Below are 6,032 nucleotides of genomic sequence, written 5' to 3' on the forward strand. Positions count from 1 at the left end.
GAAGCTTCACAGGTTGTGGCTCGCTTGAGTTCTAGTGAAGCGGTTAACTATGATCTGGTGAAATCAAGCCTGCTCGCGAAGTACATGATCTCAACAGAAGAGTTCAGGAGGAGATTTCGGACATCCAGAAAAAAGCAGAATGAAAGTTTTCTGGAATTTGCGTGCACTTTAAACGACAGCCTGCCGCAGTGGGTAAAAGGCTCAAAGGCAGGGGACGGTTTCAAAAAGCTTAAAGGAAAGAAACGCCAGACCGCGGCCGAGTGGAATAAGCGTGACGCCACGAGAAAGAAGTTTGTTCGGGCGTCCAAGCGGCACGGGTGTGAAAAGAAGTAGATGTGCCTCAATCTATAAGTACCGAAAGGGAAACGGAGGGTAGCCTTGAGAAGTGTGCACAAAACAGTGCAGAACGGTCCCACCGCAGGGTGGATGGCAAAGATGAGCTAGGCGAGCTCAAAGGCAGTCAAGCAGACGCGCAAACGCAAAAGGACAACTCAGAGGTACGAGTCGCATAACCCAGAGGCTGTGAAACGTCCGCCGGTCATTTGCGTGGAGTTAGTGCGTAGCTGCAACGCCAGCGATATAGTTACTCGTCAACCCGGAGAGAAGTGTACCCTTCGTGAGTATGGGACGATCACCCGGAAAAGAGGACTTCGAAAGCTACCACAGCAAGTTTGTGGCGCCCGGCTACAGGAAAAGGCACAGGGAACTCGTTTGCGTCTGCCGTGTCAGCAGACGGGTCAGAAGAGGAATAGTGGAGCCAGCTTAAAGTGTGAAGGGGGACAGGCAATCGTATTGCTCGCAGACCATTGTTGTATAATAAGGTTCGGCACTGCATGCACTACCGAGGCGTTCACAGTGTGTCGGCAGGGCACAGAAACGAAGACAGTGGTCAAGGAATGTCCAACGCTAGGGGTGCCTTCATTAGCCGCGATTCCGCAGCTGCAGTGGTCAGACGGACGCGACCCCGAAGGACACGGCTGAAATGTTAATCCGTGAGCACAAATGAGAGGTTACTTGTGCTTATTGTTTTCTTTTGTGACCACAGTGAAAAGCAATGTTGCGCGTCGCTTTTGTTGTTGTGTGTTTTGCCATGTGTTGACGGGAGCCGAATACTTGTTTAGCAAAAACAGCCAGGGAGAGTTTTCTGGAAAATCGGCGTCTGGCAGTCGTTCGTCGCTTGGGCACCGTAAGCCACGGGGTACCGCGAACGTGTGTACGTGCGCGTGCGCGTGTGCGTGTGTTCGTGTGCGTGTTCGTGTGCGTGTGCGTGTGTGTGTGCGTGCGCGCGTGCGCGCGCGCAAAGTGAGCGCATGCATTTGCTCTGTTGGTGTCCGGAGCGCCTTCTCCCGACCCTGCATCTGCGGACGCAGCCTCGGGTTACGGGTAATTGTTAAACTGCGCGGTAGGCTGATAGATATTAAGGCGGAAGCCTCTAATGCCGCATCATTGTCGACGGAAGGTTGTCAGCAGAAGGTTGTCGTGTCACTCTTTTATCTAGTCAGACCAGAAAAATAAAACTTTGTGAACGGATGGGATTCGAACCACCATCCTTCCGTTCCGCAGGCGAGCGTGCTAATGGCTATGCTACTTCATCCTTCATGTACATACATATATTTTGTACAGAAAACATATATATACATATGGGTATGTGTATACGCGCGCGCGCACGCACGCACACACACACACGCGCGCACACACACACACACACACACACACGCGCGCACACACACGCGCGCACACACACACACACACACACACACACACACGCGCGCGCGCGCGCACACACACACACACACGCACACACACACACACACACACACACACACACACACACACACACACAGACACGCACGCACGCACGCACACACACGCACACGAACACACCTATTTACAGAGCACCTAGGTAGGCGCTACGTGGCGGAAACATAATAGTAACATATTATAACTAAACGGCCGGTAAGGATATACAGCGCATCAGGAGAGGAAACCAATCCGGTACAAAGTCTAATTCTTTGTAAATGTCTGTTACCTGCAGCAACATTCAGCTAAAGTGAAATCTGGGCGAAACAACAGGTTCAACGTTGCGGTCTTGCATGCGCGTTTACCAAAGGCTATGAAGTCGAATCAGAAGAATCATATCATAGGGGTTAGAAATAGGCTGGGAATCAACTTGGTAGCGCACTCTGTAGGAAGTTAGGAGAAAATCTTTCTGTAGCGTCCTCTGAAACACAGCTCCAAACAAAATAGCGTCTTTGCAGTCATTAAAACAATGTTCAGTTGTTTCAGGCACATTGCACAAGCGACAGTTTACAGAAGACACAAAAATGTTTTTCCTATCGAGCCACGTGTTGACAGGTAGAGTTTTGGTGTGCAATTTATAGAAAAATGTTTTGGTGCAAAGACAAATTGGCATTTTACACACTCGCTTTAAAACATCATGACCCATGAGCCCAAAGTGGACAGAACGATATAGCGGGGGCGGGAAGAGCGTCGATATCAAGTCCCTGTACGGATTTTTGCGCGAAACAGAATATAAGTACTCATTTGAAAACCGAGCTGTCAAAAAACGCACGGAGGCATAAACTTCCTGCATAAAGCTTAGTAAACGGGGGCATTCAGTAAAATTGGAAGAGACTACTAAGTTCGGAAGTAGAGTCGTGAAGTTAACCTGCAAGAATGCTCTAATAATCGGATGGGAACAATCGCGAAAAAACAAGAAACGGGCAACCAACTGTCTCACATACAGGTGCTCTAGGCCCAGGCCTCCTGCACAAACAGGCTTGAAAAGGTTATCACACCGCATGGGCTCAAATTTGGAGGACCAAATAAACGTCGCAAATATACGATGGAAACGCTGTATGTAATGTCTGGCGCAGTGAAGGACCTGTAGTACGGAATAGATTCTTGTTGCCAGAAAGGTGTTACAAGCTTGGGCTGGACCAAAAATTAAAAGGCGATGAGGTACAAACGTCTGAGCATAACGCTCAACGGCTGGAACTCGCTCTCTGCAGTAATGCGCACTTGATTTGTAGGCATGAAGTGGAACACCAAGATATTTAGGAGCCACACAAGACCATTCTAAGCCAGCGTACAGTGGCGGAGTTGTGCCCCATGAACCAAATCATAGGCCAGAATTTTTGGAGCGATTCAATTGAGAACCAGAGACGATGCCAAATCGATCTATCGTGGACAACACATCATCAATGCTGGGCTTGTCAATGCAGAAAAATTCAAGGTCGTCAGCATATGCTAGCAATTTGCCTTCATTATCCAAAACAGGGAACCCATGGATGTTACTGTTACGCAAAACCCTCAAACAAAGCGGTTCCAGGTAAAGAGCAAAAAGCAGAGGAGACATCGGACAGGCTGGCTTCATGGAAGAGCGGATTGGCACAGGGTTTTAGAGCTGGCCATTAATGATTAATCGTGTTGAACAGTTGCTGTAGCAAAGTTTCACCTCTTTAAGTACAGTAGAACCCACGTTTGCTCGCTCTAGAAGTGAAAACAGAAATGAATGGCGAACGCGGTCAAATGCTTTCGCAAGGTCGATCTGAAGCAGAGCTAGCTGCTCATGAGAGCTGGAGGAATATTCAAGTATTGTCCGCGCAGTGTGAACATTACTTTGAATGGAGTGGCCTCTCAAACCGCACGTCTAGTGAGATCCAATGAGTACCGACATTGCGAATTGCAGGCCATTTGACAAGACTTGATCAAAAATTTTGTAATCCACATTTGCCACTGTAATGGGCCGATAACCTTCTACCTTTTTTAATTTCTTTCATGGTATTTATTTACATGGTTTTGTACGGAAAGGATCCTGCCACCGCATATGTAGTTCTACTTCTGTAGGACGCTGGAAAGTGTTTGCAGAAAGGCGTCGAATCAGATGGATGGATGGATGGATGGATGGATGGATGGATGGATGGATGGATGGATGGATGGATGGATGGATGGATGGATGGATGGATGGATGGATGGATGGATGGATGGATGGATGGATGGATGGATGGATGGATGGATGGATGGATGGATGGATGGATGGATGGATGGATGGATGGATGGGTGGGTGGGTGGGTGGGTGGGTGGATGGATGGATGGATGGATGGATGGATGGATGGATGGATGGATGGATGGGTGGGTCGGTGGGTGGGTGGGTGGGTGGATGGATGAATGGATGGATGGATGGATGGATGGATGGGTGGGCGGGTGGGTGGGTGGGTGGGTGGATGGATGGATGGATGGATGGGTGGGTGGGTGGGCGGGTGGGTGGATGGATGGATGGATGGATGGGTGGGTGGGTGGGAGCGCCCTCTTTGAAACGGGGTGGTGGCAAATGCCACCATGCTCAGCTGCTCTTTCTTTATTATTTTTTTGTTTACTGTGTTGGCAATTCTCATTAAGATTCCCCATCATCTTTACCTACGGTTTCCTACAATTCTAACCTTATGCCACATCTCTGCTTTTCAGCCACCAATCCTCCAATCGCTTTTTGCTAACTTCCTCTGCAGAGTTATTTACATGACCATTGTTATCTTTAAACCCTAGGGCCTCAGAAAGAGTGACTTTGCCTGCAACGACATCCGGATGGATACCATCACATTTGATTATGAGGTGTTCAATTGTTTCCACAGATCTACCACACCTGCACATGTGTCATCTTCTTCGTTAAATTTCTTTTTCTATCTGCGCGTTCTAAGACGCCCTGACCTAGCTTCAAAAAGTAGGGCACTGCCTCTTGAGTTGTCAGAGAAAAATTCTTTCCTGATCTGCCTTTTCCAGTATCGACATAGTTCTACACTATGTTTCTTTTCCATTGAATTCATCCAATTTTTAACTTCTGCGTTTTTAACCTATCGTTTAATGCTCTTTCTTTCTCCGTCCTCATGACGGGCTACTTACTGGTTAGTTTTCTAGTTCTTTCCCGCCACTGTGAGTCAACGCTCTTTCTGTATAATTATTTAAATACCCTAGCTGCCCACCTGCCTTGTACTGCCTCCCAAACGCCCTCCAGTGTCTCCAGCTATTAAGATTCACAAACAATTGCGTACTTAATTAACATCTTAACCACAGATCAGTGACATAAGCAGCACCACCCCGCTAAAGGCTTTCGCCTCACCGCACTTTAGGTCAACAAAGTGCCCCCCTGAATTTCTTATATCAACTCTATTTTCCACTCTGTTTGCGCTGCGTCTCCCGTAGTCTGAACTTATCTATTAGTATTTCCTGACTGGCTAGCTACCGTGGAATTTAATCGATGCTTAGAGTATTCTAAATGAGTGAAAGGAATAAATTACGCTGGTACTTTTATTTTTCGATCCATATAAAGTAATACTAACATTACCAAACGGATTCCTCGGTTTCAGAATCTCTTGGCTACTTTCGTATATATCCATTGTGGGGATGAATCTTGTAAACTTATCGCTTGTGCGCTGATTTGCGCGACTGTCATGAGGCCACATGTACTTTCCATGCTTGTTGTGGGTATAGTGCATTGTGGAGTGTCCAACAACTACCTATTTAACAATGAAGACCCGTGTTATCGATGTGATGCTCCGGGCGAAAGTACGCCTGATATTTCGAGGCATTGTCATTTAGAAAATTAGGAGTCACTTTGGCGACTAAAGTGGTGCAAGGCGAAAGCCTGAGTACAGCATTCTGCCGCGAATGTGGTTGTGAATGGTGATTCAAGTGCTACCAGCGAATGACGCGTCCATTGGCTGTCTGCGTGTGTTACTGATGTGTGGTTAACATGTTAAGCTTCGCCTGTAAGAGTGGAACGCGACAGCGTCTTGCAACGCTGCCAGGGAGTCCACAGAACGCCATCGCCAATTCTGCTGTACGCCTTGCTGGACGGTAAATTTATTTTTTGAGGAAAGGAAATGTATCTCTCTCGCATATCTGGGTGGACACCTGCACCTCGCCGTAAGGGAAAGGGGGAAGATGGGAGTGAACGAAGACGCCGTATTAGCTAGACGCGCCTTTGTTCATTCCAAACCATTGAGCTGGCATTACGGAGTGGCTAGCGTGCTCGT

At 47.8% G+C, this 6,032-nt stretch overlaps 1 pseudogene; it reads right to left on the reverse strand.

The window, feature by feature from the left end:
* Positions 1 to 1,945: 1,945 nt before the first annotated feature.
* Positions 1,946 to 3,358, reverse strand: LOC149360679 (uncharacterized; annotated as a pseudogene).
* Between the last annotated feature and the right edge of the window lie 2,674 nt (positions 3,359 to 6,032).

This window comes from Amblyomma mixtum, chromosome 2 (genome assembly GCF_055824585.1).
Source record: "Amblyomma mixtum isolate Tamu chromosome 2, ASM5582458v1, whole genome shotgun sequence".
Classification (NCBI taxonomy): domain Eukaryota; kingdom Metazoa; phylum Arthropoda; class Arachnida; order Ixodida; family Ixodidae; genus Amblyomma; species Amblyomma mixtum.